The sequence below is a fragment of the Rhopalosiphum maidis genome, chromosome 1, assembly GCF_003676215.2.
Source record: "Rhopalosiphum maidis isolate BTI-1 chromosome 1, ASM367621v3, whole genome shotgun sequence".
In the NCBI taxonomy this organism is placed as follows: domain Eukaryota; kingdom Metazoa; phylum Arthropoda; class Insecta; order Hemiptera; family Aphididae; genus Rhopalosiphum; species Rhopalosiphum maidis.
In genome coordinates this window covers 65,291,648-65,306,773 of record NC_040877.1, presented here as the reverse complement: position 1 = coordinate 65,306,773, position 15,126 = coordinate 65,291,648, and the positions used below count along the sequence as shown (strand labels likewise).

General features: G+C 27.8%; 1 protein-coding gene across 1 annotated transcript in view; it reads left to right on the top strand.

Moving 5' to 3' along the window:
* The first annotated feature begins 1,394 nt into the window (after positions 1 to 1,394).
* The window catches only part of LOC113550308 (guanylate cyclase 32E-like), a 75,349-nt gene continuing 61,617 nt past the window's right edge, over positions 1,395 to 15,126 (top strand). Inside the window, 1 exon segment of the mRNA XM_026952043.1 lies at positions 1,395 to 1,937. The gene's annotated coding sequence lies outside the window, so the exon portion shown is untranslated.

Here is a 15,126-nt window from a genome sequence, read left to right as displayed (position 1 = left end):
TGAGAATTTCCACAAATAATTTTTAAAATAATATGTTGCTTTTAGCAGAAATAAAATGATTATAATAAGCTGTAGTCTTATAAATTATAAATATACATACATTGCTTTTTAATAAATTAATATTTTTTACATACCACGTTGAATTGATTTTGATAGAAATAATAAGAGCTTTGTTATTTAAAAATTATCATAAATTACATATTGTGTGCTTGATCGATTATCATAATATTATTTCAATTTTTAAAATCGCAATAAAGTTCCAATATAATAAAATATATAAAAAAAATATTACACGTTGTATAATTATTAAAAATGATATTTTATTGCCTATATGTATAGTTTGCTATTCTATCGATCTCATCGTTTCTAAATTTGGATGTATACAGCGCCTGTAACCTCAGAGGTAAATAAAGCTATTAATCAGTATAATCGAATTACCTACAATACACTAATATCCACAAAAAAATCTATCAAAACCACCTGATATCAATAACCAAGCGCGTACGATGTATTAATTCTAATCTGAATCTACGCTAAAAAACCGTACTTATATAGTCGTGCAGTACCTCGGAGTTTGTGCAACCGATAGGCGAATAGATCGAAGATACGACGCGCGGTTGTCGGCGGCTGCGGCGGCGTTTGTAGTCTAATCAAGAACGACCGAGAAAACGGTTTAAGTGCAGTCTCTGGTAATAGTGGTATAAATACATGCATTATATACATATATATATATATATATATATAATATACAAGGGACATCGTGTGATATATATTATGGACCCCGCGGGGCTATTTAGCGCCGACAAAAACGCCGAATGCACTTAAAGTCGGGCGGACGGGGCGGACCGGAGACGCCGCCGAAAGCTCCTCCCCGCGTGTAGTGTTTCCCGCGGTTTTCGTTTAGGTACGTCGCCGCGAGTCTTTTCGTCGCGATCGTCGGTGCAGCTGTATACAGGTATACAATATATATATATATATATATTATTATAGCCACCGCCGCTGCAGCTCAGCTCCTGCGCTTTCTGCAACACACCAGACGACTACCTGCAGTTTTCGATTCACTCCGACTCATCGACTATCGTCAGCTCCACCGCAATGCGCGATCTAATTATAATATGCGTGTACACTACCGATAGGTATATCATAATATATTGTGATAACGACAATATTATACACGTGCAATAAAACAACAATAATAATAAATCTCGGTTCGGTTCGCGCGTGCCAACAGCGTAATAATAATAATAATAATAATAATAAGTGGCGACGGACGGATCGTATTTTTTTTTTTCTCTTTCGCGACGCACTTTCACCGCGCTCGGATTCGCCGACCGAGTTGTTAACCGTCGTCGCGGTCGTCGTCGTCGCCGTCGTCGTTTGCGGCGGCAGCTCACTCGCGTGTCACTCGCGGTCCACTCCGTATAGTCCCGCGGCAGCCGCACAGTTGCACGCGACTGGCCGCCGGTTGCGCGCGCTCATAATAAATAATATTATATATTATTATTTCCGGATACCCGACGGACACGCGACCGTCACATCGTTAAACAATATCGCACTCTTCTTCGTCATTGTCATATTTTATCTCGTTCGCGATATTTCTACACTTTATAGATATTATTTTACGTTTCGTCACGGTTTTTTATTTCGCCGCGTTCCGGTCGCGATCTGTTCGATCGTATGCGAGAGGGTGGGGGGCGTGCAAGAGGGCGATCGTTTTATAATATATTGTTTTGTTAGTTATTGTTTTAGTTATATCGTTTTCCGTTTCATTTCCGACGTCATTACCGAGTGTACAATTTTGAACGAACAAAAAAATAATCTTTTTTTTGTTTTGAAATTACCTCGTCGGATGTATAATATCCGTACGAAATGACAACAGCCGCTACCAACGCAACCACCGGAACTTACCGGCAGAGATCTACATTTGTCCGGAGCAGGTAAAAAAAAAAATAATTATACAGTATATTATATACATAATATTATACAAGTATCTGTACATTTACAACACCACTCCCTCTTAACACAACCAACACTATCGATATTATTGTCTATGATACTGTAGATATAGTATAATGCACATACGTACCTACTTGTATGGTATATACAATTTCCTTTATTCGTTTATATATACTCCTCACAGATTGCATATTGTGACGATCGTAATCCACATCTGTCCTATTATATGACGTAGGTACCTAAATATAGTAAATCCAATAATAATCTTATGGTGTTCAAAATCGTATTCTGCGGATAAAAAATATGATATACATACATAAATGTATATATTATATAGATATTCGGTATACAATATAATAGACAATTTTGTCACACGCATTTAGAGAGAGAAATAGATTTTGTTCTAAATTTTAAGTGAAATACGATGGGTTCATAATTATGTTGTGCAGTGTTTTAATTATTCGTGTTAAATTAATTTTTGTACCTATATCTTCATCTTTTTGCAAGAGAAACAAAAATATTTTAGTGTTTAACACTCAGGGTGGTTTTTGGTAAAAATTTGAGTATAACAATTGGTACTTACGTTAATTTTAACGTTAAAAATTGGTATGTCTTAACGAAATTGGATATTTAAACAAAACAAATGATAACTTTATAAGATATTTGTTGCAAGGAGTGGAGACCTGAGACATTCTACCATTAAGTATATTATTATTTTCTATACATACTACAATAAATACAATTTACAAAATGTTTAAACTGATTTTAAGCTATTTCCACCACGAACCTTTTAATTCTGTTCTAGTTTTTATTGACTATTGATATATAATTTAATAATAGTATAATATTGATAATACGCGTTGTTTTATGGTAAAAATAAGTTCAACATGTACTGTATTACCAATATGAGTATAAAGTACGCATAATAATATTAATATATTATAAAATATAGGCTGATAGATCGTATCTTTTTTTAATCGTTTTTCGTATACAATGATTTATCGTTAAATTTAAATTTAACATAATGTGTACATTAAAGTGACCTGATGTGCATTCGACATCTACTATATAGCAGAGTGTCTTCTCCGGTTTTTGTTATTATGTGTTTTATGGTTACGTAAGTGAAACAACGCGTGTTAATACTATTAACAGACGACCAACATGGATACAACGTAAAAACGACATCACGCCGTGTTATTATTTTTTATATACGAGTATACGACTATATATACTGGTGGAGTATCGAGAAAATGCGATGGGATATAAAATTTTATGGTACGAAAAAATCCTGACGATAGCCCCAACCGAGCATTATAAATGCCGATAAAAAAAAAAATTGTGATCCAAACCGCTTTGATGAAAGATAATACGATATTATAATGCTGTATAATGATTGACGACAGTATTTTTCATTCTTGTAAATGTTTTTTTTTATATTAATATACCAGGTATTAAGAGTATATTTTTAAAACTATCATTTATTGAATTTTTTGTATGCTATTCTGATTATTTTTTAATCTATTAATTTTTCGGGTACCTACATGTCCTATTATATGTTATTTTAATAGTAATAATTTTCATCAAATTTACTTAATCTACTATTACGTAGGTATATTAAATTCAATAATTATTGTATTAAATGCGAAAAAAATTTTAAATGTCCAATAATATTTTTAAAATGTATAGCCGCTATTTAATTATCTTAAAAAGGGGGCTAATTTATATAGTCTATAAATAGTTAACACTTACAAAAGCTTAAAATCAAACTCAAGCGTGGATGAAACTTATTATAAATAATATAACCTTATATAATCGAAAATACAAAAGCATCTATCTACTTTTTATGCAGCATCGTCTAGTATGTGTTATAAATTGAAAATAAATTGCATATTATATAGTTACAACTTATTGAATGGCATTGATTAATAATAATACATAATAAATATAATAATATAATATATTACATAGAGATAATTTATAATGGAAAAGTAAAAAAAAAAAAAAAAAACCGTTTCTTTGAAAATTAGCCACATATTTGATATGTATAAGAAGTGTCACTCATAATACCTACTAACGAAATTTTATTTCTGAAGTCATTAATTTGTGGTTATTTAAACTAATACGGAGTCTTGAATAATTTATTTAATTAATGCGTTTGAATTTGTGTATCCTGAAATTCGTTTATGGCTATATGATATAGACATGGTGTAAATACGAATAATTTAAAATTACATTTTGACATGTTCTATGTAATTCTGAATAGTTAAAAGGTCTATGGTATTTGTAGTTGTAAAATGTAACATAATATACATTAGTAATATTATTATTCATAAGTCCGAAGTCCCAACTCCAGACTGTGTTGCCTTGACCTAATATAAATAGATATCACTGCCAAATATATTTTACTGTTATTCAAAATTTAAACATTTTATAACGTTTGCTTTCTTAATGTGACAAAACTAATTACAACTGTCAACTTAGTATAAATAGGTGTTAATAGGGTAAGGTGAACAATATTGTAAAATACATTTGGTTTTATTTATACAAATTTGCCAATTTTAAATTATACTATATCAATGACTTTTTTTAAAGCTAATAATTATTTTAATTTTGAAATAATAGTATAATAAATAATAATACATTATTCGTTAATCGTTATTGATATTTTTAATTTTTAGAGGAAACTACAATATTATTATGTGAACATATAATAATGACTTCGTTAGTACTATAACATAACCTATGATTGTATATAATATTATATAAATATCAATAGTCTAAAATCAACTCTGATTAACTATTTTAGTATATGCATAAAATGGATACAATTCATCTGTAATAATAATATGCTCTTTTAAGATTTATTTATGTTAATTATTTCTAATTATATATTGAATCATATGTTAATTTTAAATATTTTTTATTAGAACTATACATAATATAATATACATAATTCAACAATTTAATAACAGTTATTTTCACGTGTATTTTTAAAAGAAAACTAATAAATATTAAAATATGTAACAATTCTCAAAAGTACAGATTTTTTTTTAGAAAAATTTTCATTAAAAATTAATGAAAAATGTATACAAATCTTGAATTATATCCAGTATTTTTAGTACATATCTAAATAAAACTTAAGTTGTTGCGTGTATTCGATTAACAAAATTTATATAACTATATATAAGAAAAACAAAAACAACGAAATTAATATTTAAATTTGTTTTTTGTGTAATCTCCTATTTCACCAATGGAGAATGGTATTTTATTGTAACATATTGTAACGTCGACGTGGTTTAGATTTTGTTGAAATCAAAATATATTTTTGTATTAAACAGCTAGTTTGATACATTTGATGCTATATAGTATTAAAATGAACATTTTTATTTTGTTTTTCGTTGTACTCGTATTATGGAAGTCTTTATTCTAAATAATTTTAATAATGTTTTGTCATTTGAAAATTATACTGAATCACATAAATGCTGACCTGTTATTTATTCCATTGGTCGTCCCGGCATGTAATTTTCTAAAATTAGTGGCTTGTCTGATCAAAATTAAAAAAAAACATGACCTGCCGTTTATTTATGACTTGGAAAAAACAAAGATATTTTTTAAGAAAATCATAAAAATTAAAAAAAAAGTAGAAACTAAAAATAAAATTAAAAAGCTATTTAATGCTTTATATATTAATTCTGAATATTCGTTATATTTAATAATTTTATTTAGCTATAATAAAACAGATTATGATCTTAGACTCTTGAATACTGGTATTACATTTTATGTGTTTAAAATAACGCGTCCCGGTTGTAGGAAATAATTTAATATTTTTTATTACTTTTAAAACTCAAGAAGCGTGATTTCTAAAGTCTAACTATTTGCTATATTTTATTTTTAAATTGAAGCTAGCTAAGTTTTAGCTTTAGTTTTAATTCTTACTAAATTTAAGACTATAAAGGTGTGGAAGTTGTTTAAATTATTCATATATTGATAAAATTATATATTTTATTTATTCAAAAATACATAATTCATATTCATATTTATTTAGATTTATAAAATTAAGCTCACTAAAATATAAATATAATACATATATTTATATTTATAATCAGTACATTTTTTGTTGAGAATTGTTGAATCTATGTGTATAATAGCTACAGTTTTTCCATCAGTCCGTTCATCCGTATCACTTTTCCTAGGCTTAGACAAAACGTAGAGACTCACGGTTTGTATCAATCGGTTCTTCAGTAAAATATCTCAAAGATAGTATAATTTTATAAAATAATAAAATCAATAAAAATAGTTTGTATTAATAAATAAAATGTAAAATAGTAAAATAGTACTAAGTTAAATAAATAACTTACTATTTGTAGTCGCATCCCACTATTTGAAGACTGTATAGTGATGACTGATGAGTAGGTACCGTATATGTAGCACACCATAGCTGATTCAACACCAACCAATTAAATCAGATATTGTGTGCTACATATACGGTACCATGATTATGACATTATAAAAATGCAGGCCAAAAAATAATTATTTAACTAAAACGTATTGGTACATTTTGGTAACTATATCAATTGGACACTGACTAAATAGTTTAATCCTAATTATTACACATTATCTATTAAATATATTATAAACTTTTGATTCAAATAAAATAAATGTCATTTAAACTAATACACAAAGATTTTTCATAGGTAATTTGTATGATAGTAAAATATTAATAGTTTAAACTTACACATTTAGTTATATCTATACAAATTGCTTATACTGAATACTTGCAGTACATGTATAAAATAATTGTTTAATCGTTAAAATATTTGTCTTAGTTTGTATCAACCACGGTTTTTTTTTCAGTCAGTAATAAAACTATTGGAACTCACATAAGTGATTTAAACAAATTAAATTTGTATACAAGTTTTCGTTTACACAACCAAATATAATTTTGCAAATCAAATTTATATTAGCCATGGGTAACTTTGTGCAAATAAAACTAAACAGGTACACATACCTTTAAATAATTTTTATGTGTCGTTAATTCAATGCTAGTCAATTGAAACACCGATATGTGTTATAAAAATTCGACCAAGATTCATTGTTGCTTTTTTATTCGCATTTTTATTTTCTATTTATCTTTGGTATACATTATTACCATGTACATAATTATTTTCAACCGAGTTATTTTAAAAGTTCCATTAATTACAAGATACATAAAAGTGTGCCTGCTATATATTTATAAACATTATTATATTAGTCTAGTTTAAGTATTTATTTCGTATAGTTTAGTTTTATTGGCACAATGTTATGATGTCTCATACGTTTTTATAACTGAAGTATAATTCCATTGAAAATTTAATAAAACAAAATAGAAAATTTGAAAATATTATAAATGGAATAATACATTTTATTGTTTTTCATCAGTTTTATTGTGTATAATCAAAATAAGTGTATCGTATACTACCCAAAAGTCTGGTGACAAGAAATAGTTTTGAATGTATAAAAAAACATCAAACGATTTATATTGTAAAAATATTTTATATTTATTCCGCGCAACATAAAAAATAGCTATTAAATTCCACGAAACAAATACATTTATCATCACGATATATTTACACGAGATTTCTTACCAAACAGAGAATAAGTGCGTACCTACAACCACTCGCGTGCCAAAACGTAAACAGGTAAATATTGCATTGGTGTAAGAAAAAACTTCTTTTACGATTATATTGTTAAGCGCGCATTTTCTTCATTGTGCTGAGGCTTTCTATAACCAACGTATACTATATAGGTAGGTTGATACAATATCGCCGTCGTCCGGGCTACACGTACGAGAGTACATTGTGTATTGTATTATATTCGATTTCGAAACGGTTAAACAAAACAAAACAACAATAATAATAAAAAAAAAAATTGGTTTATAATTTTGTCGATGAATAAACCGCGAAAACCGAACCGCGAGTTTATTGCCGCTATCGAAACTTATCCGAAACTCGCGCCGACTTTCGGCACTTAATATGCATATACGATATACCTATATAGTATAATATTATAATATTTTATCATGTATGATAATGTATTGTTATAGCTGCAGGCCGAGAGCTGTTTCGTCATTGTTTTTATATTTTGTTATAGTATTACTATTATAATATACAGCAGGATGGTTTCTGTGGAAACCCACTCTTTTTGCAATAATAATTGCGCAATAAACGATAATACAGACGTGCGTGTCTGCGCGCTGCTGCAGCAGCGTCTCTATATACAATAATATACGAGTCTCACTGCACCAGCAAATAGCAATCGTCGTCGATGTGAAAGTTCACCGGATTTTCAGTGATATTTTTGTTTTCGCGCGCGCATTTATTCTCTCGCCGGTGCGTATTATTGTATATATTATATATATTAAATTATATTATGTTAATAAAAAGCGCGTGGGACTATTATACGTATTATAATGATATTAATAATATATGCTGCCACCATACACATCGGCCGTATTCGCGCGTTTTCATTTTCCAATCGCGTCGGTGCAGATATCGCACTACTTAAAATACATGTTTTTATATTATATATGATTACGATATGCGTGTATTGTATATATATATACGATTTGTGTAATCAAGCAATGCCCGCCGTCATTCGATATTATATATTTTATTATTATATATCTATTACGTGTCGTCGACGATGTCGCCGCGAAAACATAATATATATTTTATGATTTCGCATACATCTCATCATAGAAGCCACAATGTGATTACTTTATCACAATACAATCAGTTTGTCGGTAAATTTACGTTTTCGTAAACTTTATTTTATTTTTTGTCGTTATAGGTACTTTTACATTTTTACATTGACAAAAAACACGTATTTTTATTGTAATAACTTCAAAATTATGTAAAAAAAAATAACTTGCCGCGATAACGACTATAATAATATAGTGATTAAAAAAATCACCCTACTTACATATTTTATTATACACTATAATATAATATTATATATTATTATTATTATGATTGGCCCGCGGAGATGATATTATTATATACATATTATAGTTGAGCTACTACTACGTAATTTTAGGATATCTATATATACTTATTATTATTATTTTTCGCCATGCGGGTGTCCCCTATTGAACATATTAATATGTTGTTTTAATAGTATAATATTATATTCATTGCGAAAATAATTAAAAAAATGAATGAGGCTTTTCCCGCGCATAGATATAGGTAAATGTATTCTAGGTCAACGTACATATTGATAATACGCGTATAATATATATATATATATATATATATATATATATATATATATATAAAAGTACAATGTGTATTATGTATATTTTATTATTCACCTGCATAACATCTCCAATACGGGTTTCGGTGTGTCAGTTTTTTTAGGTCAATCGCCAATGTTGTTCGCGGACGCGCGATAAGGACGACGCCAGCACCGCCGTTATCACGGCACTATAATATAAGTTTTTTAAAACGCAAAAAAAGCAACAGCCGTTTAGAGTGCGTTATTTCATAACTAGATATAGAGATCGAGGTAGAAAGAGAAAGAATAAGTAACAGGGAGGGAGAGATAAAAACACATAAAGATGATAAACAAAAATGTCTTTTCAAAGTAACTCACACGCGTACGTTTTTATAATATGACATAATAACGTTATATGAATTTATCGTCTGCTGTTATACTATTTTTCGTTTTGATAACAATACATACAGTCTATACAGGGTGATTAATCAAGCATAGTCATTCCCATTTTTTCTTTAGTAATACATTTATTTAATTCTGATTTTTGAATTTTTGAGATTATTTATTCTACTTTATAGGTGTCCTGAAAATATAAAAACTTCTGTTTTTCAAACGATAATTTACTCTTCTATTATTAATTATTTAGTGGATAATTGTTTGAAAATTTGAATGAACCTAACGAGTAGTTTATCAGTTATTAAAATGTTTACAATAAGGACCAATGTTTACAAATTAAAAATATTAATTTGTTAATAACTATAAATTACTAAAATGTTCAAATTACCATTGTCTTCATAATATTTTTTAAAATCTTTATCATGGACTTAATATTATCTTTAATACACAAATATTATATAGCTCTAACTTTTCATTTGAATTTTGATTTTGATACATTTAAAGGAAATTTTCCATTAAATAATAGGGAGGTTTTCATTTGAAAAGTAGTAGTTTGTATTATCACAGGACATTCTTTAAGATGTACAAAAAAGTCTTTAAATATACTTAAAATTTTCAAAAATCAAATTTTAATCATAACTGTATTATTGACTAAAAAAAAAGGTTGAGATTGTTTGATGAATCATCCTGTATAAATTGGCAAAGCTCTTCGGGATTTCAGTGAAATAGGATTGGGTGTGTTGAGACGGAGCTTGTGACTGATTATTCGGATATACGCATGCTATTGATTAAGAACTGTTTAACTACTACATTTATAGTAGATCAAAATATTAACGAACTTCTGGCCCACTCCCACAAAATACATTACACGCAGCTTCATCACTTATCAGTATTATTAATTTGATATCAATCACCGTGCGTACGGGTTTTTAAATAGATGTATATACATTATGCTTACATAAATATTTTAAGACAAGTGTTGGATAGGTTTATAGAATGTTTGTGGACCTTACAAGAGGAAGACGGTATTATAGTATAAAACAGATATTTTTAAGAAATAAATCAACATTTGTTTTGCAAACATGGCGTGTTATTAGCTGATAAACGTTAATGACTGTAGCGTTATAATGTATTCAGTATTAAGAATTTTCTTATTAATGTTATACGTAATAATGATAGTCATAGTAATAGGTATTCAGTGATAGAATAGATTTTGCGCTGTGCGTATTATTTACAATTAAAGGTTATCGACCGTTCTATATACCACACCATATCGTATTCATATAATTATGAAATAATTTAGGTTGTAAACTTATGACGAAGTGACAGGTTTGTAGGGAGTCCGTTGTTTGCTGTTTTAAATGTTTTAATATAATTATTATAATTATGTTATTTCGGTACACGAGACATAATATTGTCTTGGCTAATACATAGGTACAATTATTATTTTTACCTTGCCACACATACTTTTTGCAGCGAAGTATACACCGTTGATGCTTTTAAATTATTCTCCGCTGTTATTATTAATAGCATTTCTACACGGTCGGTTTAACTTTAATACATAATTTATTTTTCGAAGTTTTTTTTACTTTTCGTATTTCACGCGAACACTAATGAGCATCGTGTTTGATTAGTATTGTTTAACGTAGGAATTGTTGTGTTTGTATTCTTAAAAGAAAAATAATATTACACGTCGTATTTTATTCTTTTATGCGCACATATTTCACTATCGATCAATAGTTATCAATAAATAATAATAATAATGATAATATTTTATTTTATTTTTTTTTATTATAAAGATTAATTTTGTGTTATGAGCTTACAATAAATTGTATTAGATAGGGCACGATGTAAAATTAATGAGTGTGGTTTCTCAGACATTGATTGATTATTTTATATTTTAAAGTTGTTGTAGACTAATTTTCAATAATTGTATTTTTACCATAAAATATAGATAATATACAATATTTTTATTGTTCAGTAAAAGTTTTTTTTTTCTATTAAATCAATGCAATTTTTTATGATAGTAATTATTAATTACTATATAGTTATATTTTATGTGACCAATTATAATCATCATTCGAGTTCACTAAAGCAGTTTTTGAAAAGCTATTTGTTTTATTCGATTTAAAAATATGTCTTTAACATAAGCGAAACTTGATAAACTTAGGGGCTGAAAAGCTTGGGATTTATTTTTGCATAATAGCTTTATTATTTACATGAATAAAATATGCTTTGTGTATTAAACACATTTGAATGGGCTGTCTTGGATATATTTCAACGCATAATGTGTATTATTTTACGTATGTATTAGATTATATATGTGTTACTTATATGTGATATAGTTTATGTACAGTATTGTAAATGTTTAACTAAATATTAGTGTCCATATTTATAATAAGTACAATTATTTTGGAAAGGGGGAGGCTAATTGTATATTTAGGAGGGTTAAATCGTCGCTTTAGATTCGTAAATGTTTTTAAATTAGAAAGCGTAAAACTTATTTAAATGATTATAAAACTGGTTTGTCTTAACTTTTTTTTTAAACCACTAAAATTTTTTTGACTGTTAATACTGTTTTACGCGTAATGAAACAAATATGTAGTATGTATGATATTGTAATTCCAAGGATTCTATTTAGGTAATTGTAGTCTGATTTTTATAGATTTAAAGATAAAAAATATGTTATCAGCATTTAATATTTAAATGTTTTTATCGAAAAGATATCGCAGTTAATATTGTTTTACAATTCAATTTTGTTATTGCTTAATACATGTCAAATGTTATCGTGGTAAATCTTATCGATTGGCATCATATGTTAAATAAAACTATAACCCTCTTATATTATTATAATACTGCCTATACACAGGGAAAAAAAATCATCCGAGACACTAAATCGGAAAAATACCCTGTTTGACATTCCGGAGATTACCTTTGGAAAAAAATCACGTTTGTATCGACTGCACACGAATATTGGCATGTATACCGTGTGTTATATATTTTTTCTTTTTTTATCCGAGTTTTTGACATACACGTATACCCCGCTAGTGTACACCGCGTGCATGTGTATATAGAAGTGAAGCCAATAATAAATCGGGTATACCGCAGAATAGATATTAAATTCCTCTATAGCTCCTGTTGTAAAAACTACCCCCCCCCCCCACTGACGCCTGCACACTATTTCGTGCCTGTGTATATATACATATTATATAATACACAGTGCGAGGAGACGCGGTCGCTGGGATTCGTGTTCAACCTCCTTCGTCCAATCTTTTCGCCACTCCTCGTTTCACGTCACAGACATTTTGCAGCTTAATAATCTTCCGGCGCGCCGGCACGTGAACGTTGTTTCCCCTGTGGCCTGTGGGTATATAATACGACGTATGTACACCTAATATAAAGACGACCGTATAGGTATAGTCAGTTAATAGTAGTTTGGACTTGCACACGACTTGCCAGGAATTATATATTTTTTCGGATGCAGGACATAGTTATGGGCGGTAGAGGTACAAAAGTGACCGGGCTGATTAACGACATGGATTTGTCGGAAATTAAGTACATGTAGGTTGGTATTATTCTATGTTTTTTTTATATATATATACGTTTATAACTATTAACTACGTGTGACTGTTTTTCCGCGCGAGGAGTTTTCCGACTGTGATAATAGTTTTAGCAGCTTAACCGGGTGTTGTTAGTGATGGCTCTAAAAGACTATAATATGCATCCATTGCTGTTAACGATCCTGTGGAAAACACGAAAATAAGTCTAAAAACAACCGTGTTTTTCATATTTTTGTTTTGTTTTAAACAAAAAACAGTCATAATAAATAAATGGCAATAGTTAAGAAATTTTAGTAAAAAAAAAAACAAATAAACTATATATGTATAAGAATTATTTACACAATAAAACGTTAGATCATTTTTTAATTTTAATCTTATAAGAAAAAAAAACTTAATCGCGTTACTATACTTACCTAATAAAATATAAAGTTATAAATTTATAATACAATAGAAGTCAGCAAGTTTCATAGACTTCTAAATGTGCAAAGCATTACTTAAAGTGTTTGATTTAAATGGTTAATTCTACAGAATTAACATATTATATTGTCAATAATTAAAGTTATATTAACTGATTCATTTGAATAATTTGATTATATGCAGATTAAACTATATTATCTTAATGTCCATTAGATCATTAAAAATATTAGTCCATTAACAAATTTAAATAATAGTTTTCATAAAAAATAATTGCTTCATTCAAAATATTAACTGTAGCTTTAATAAAATTATAATATAAAGTGATCATTATATAAACATAACCCAAACTTAGTTGAAAATTAATAGATAGTGTATAATTGAGCCAAGATTTATGATATTTTTCTTCTTTTACGGATTTTATAATATGAACTTTAGCAAGTTTGATTGTTTAATTACTAAAGTAATAGGTAACAAACACTGTTATATTAAACTTTTAACTCTTATAGAAAATATTAAAACTGTGTTCAAATATTAGGTTTACAATATAATACTTAGTGTTACATTATTATATAATGATTGCAATTTCAAGCATATTTTATATTATGTTATATATTTTATAACATTGTAAAATTTTTAATAAATCTGAAAGAATTTTTTAAAGCAAATTTCTATAAAAATTGTGCTTTACTCAAATAGATTTTAGTTTATTTAATTTCATTTATTTTTAACACATTATTTAGTATGTAAACACCTGCATAAACTATACTCAATTAGTAAGTGAAAGTAATGAGCTATTGTAAAGCATGATATATTATTTTAACAGGGCAATTATTGATTATAAAGTATTTAAAATTAATATATTCATTAAGCATTTCATTTTATTAATTTGACACTAATTGTTGTAAGTAATATATGGGTGTTTGATGATACCTAAATTAAGTATTCACTTTGTTCGTTTAATCGATATTTTAAAGAGAACACAAAATATAATTACCTACCTCTATAACCAATTAATATGATATTATAATTTAAAAAGTAATGGTTTGTTTCTATCAAATATTTGTTTAACAAACAATATAATTTGTATGACTATAAATTATAATAAAGTAATTTAAATACAAGTTAGCCGCTAAAATATATTTATTAAGAACACTAAACAGCAGAATACTTTAATAAATTATTATTCATTTTAAATAAACTCAAATTTAATTTTAATAAATTTAAAACTAATCGATTAATTCTATAGGACAATGTCCTACGTATTAAATGATTCGGGATGATTATATTAACCACTCGTATTGACAAAAACAATCTGTTCAATAAATTAAATAGAAACGACAGTTTTCTAATGGAACTTGAAACTAGTTTCGATCTCCTCCGTGTTATATTAGTGGGGAGACATATTGTGATATTCCTTAAAAGGAAATATTTAAAAGACGGACACCACATTCTTTGTATGATACAAAAAGCACGGGCACTGAAGAAAATATGGTTAATTTAAAATCAACGGTTGCGTGGGAATTTTTTTTTATCTGCATCCAATATT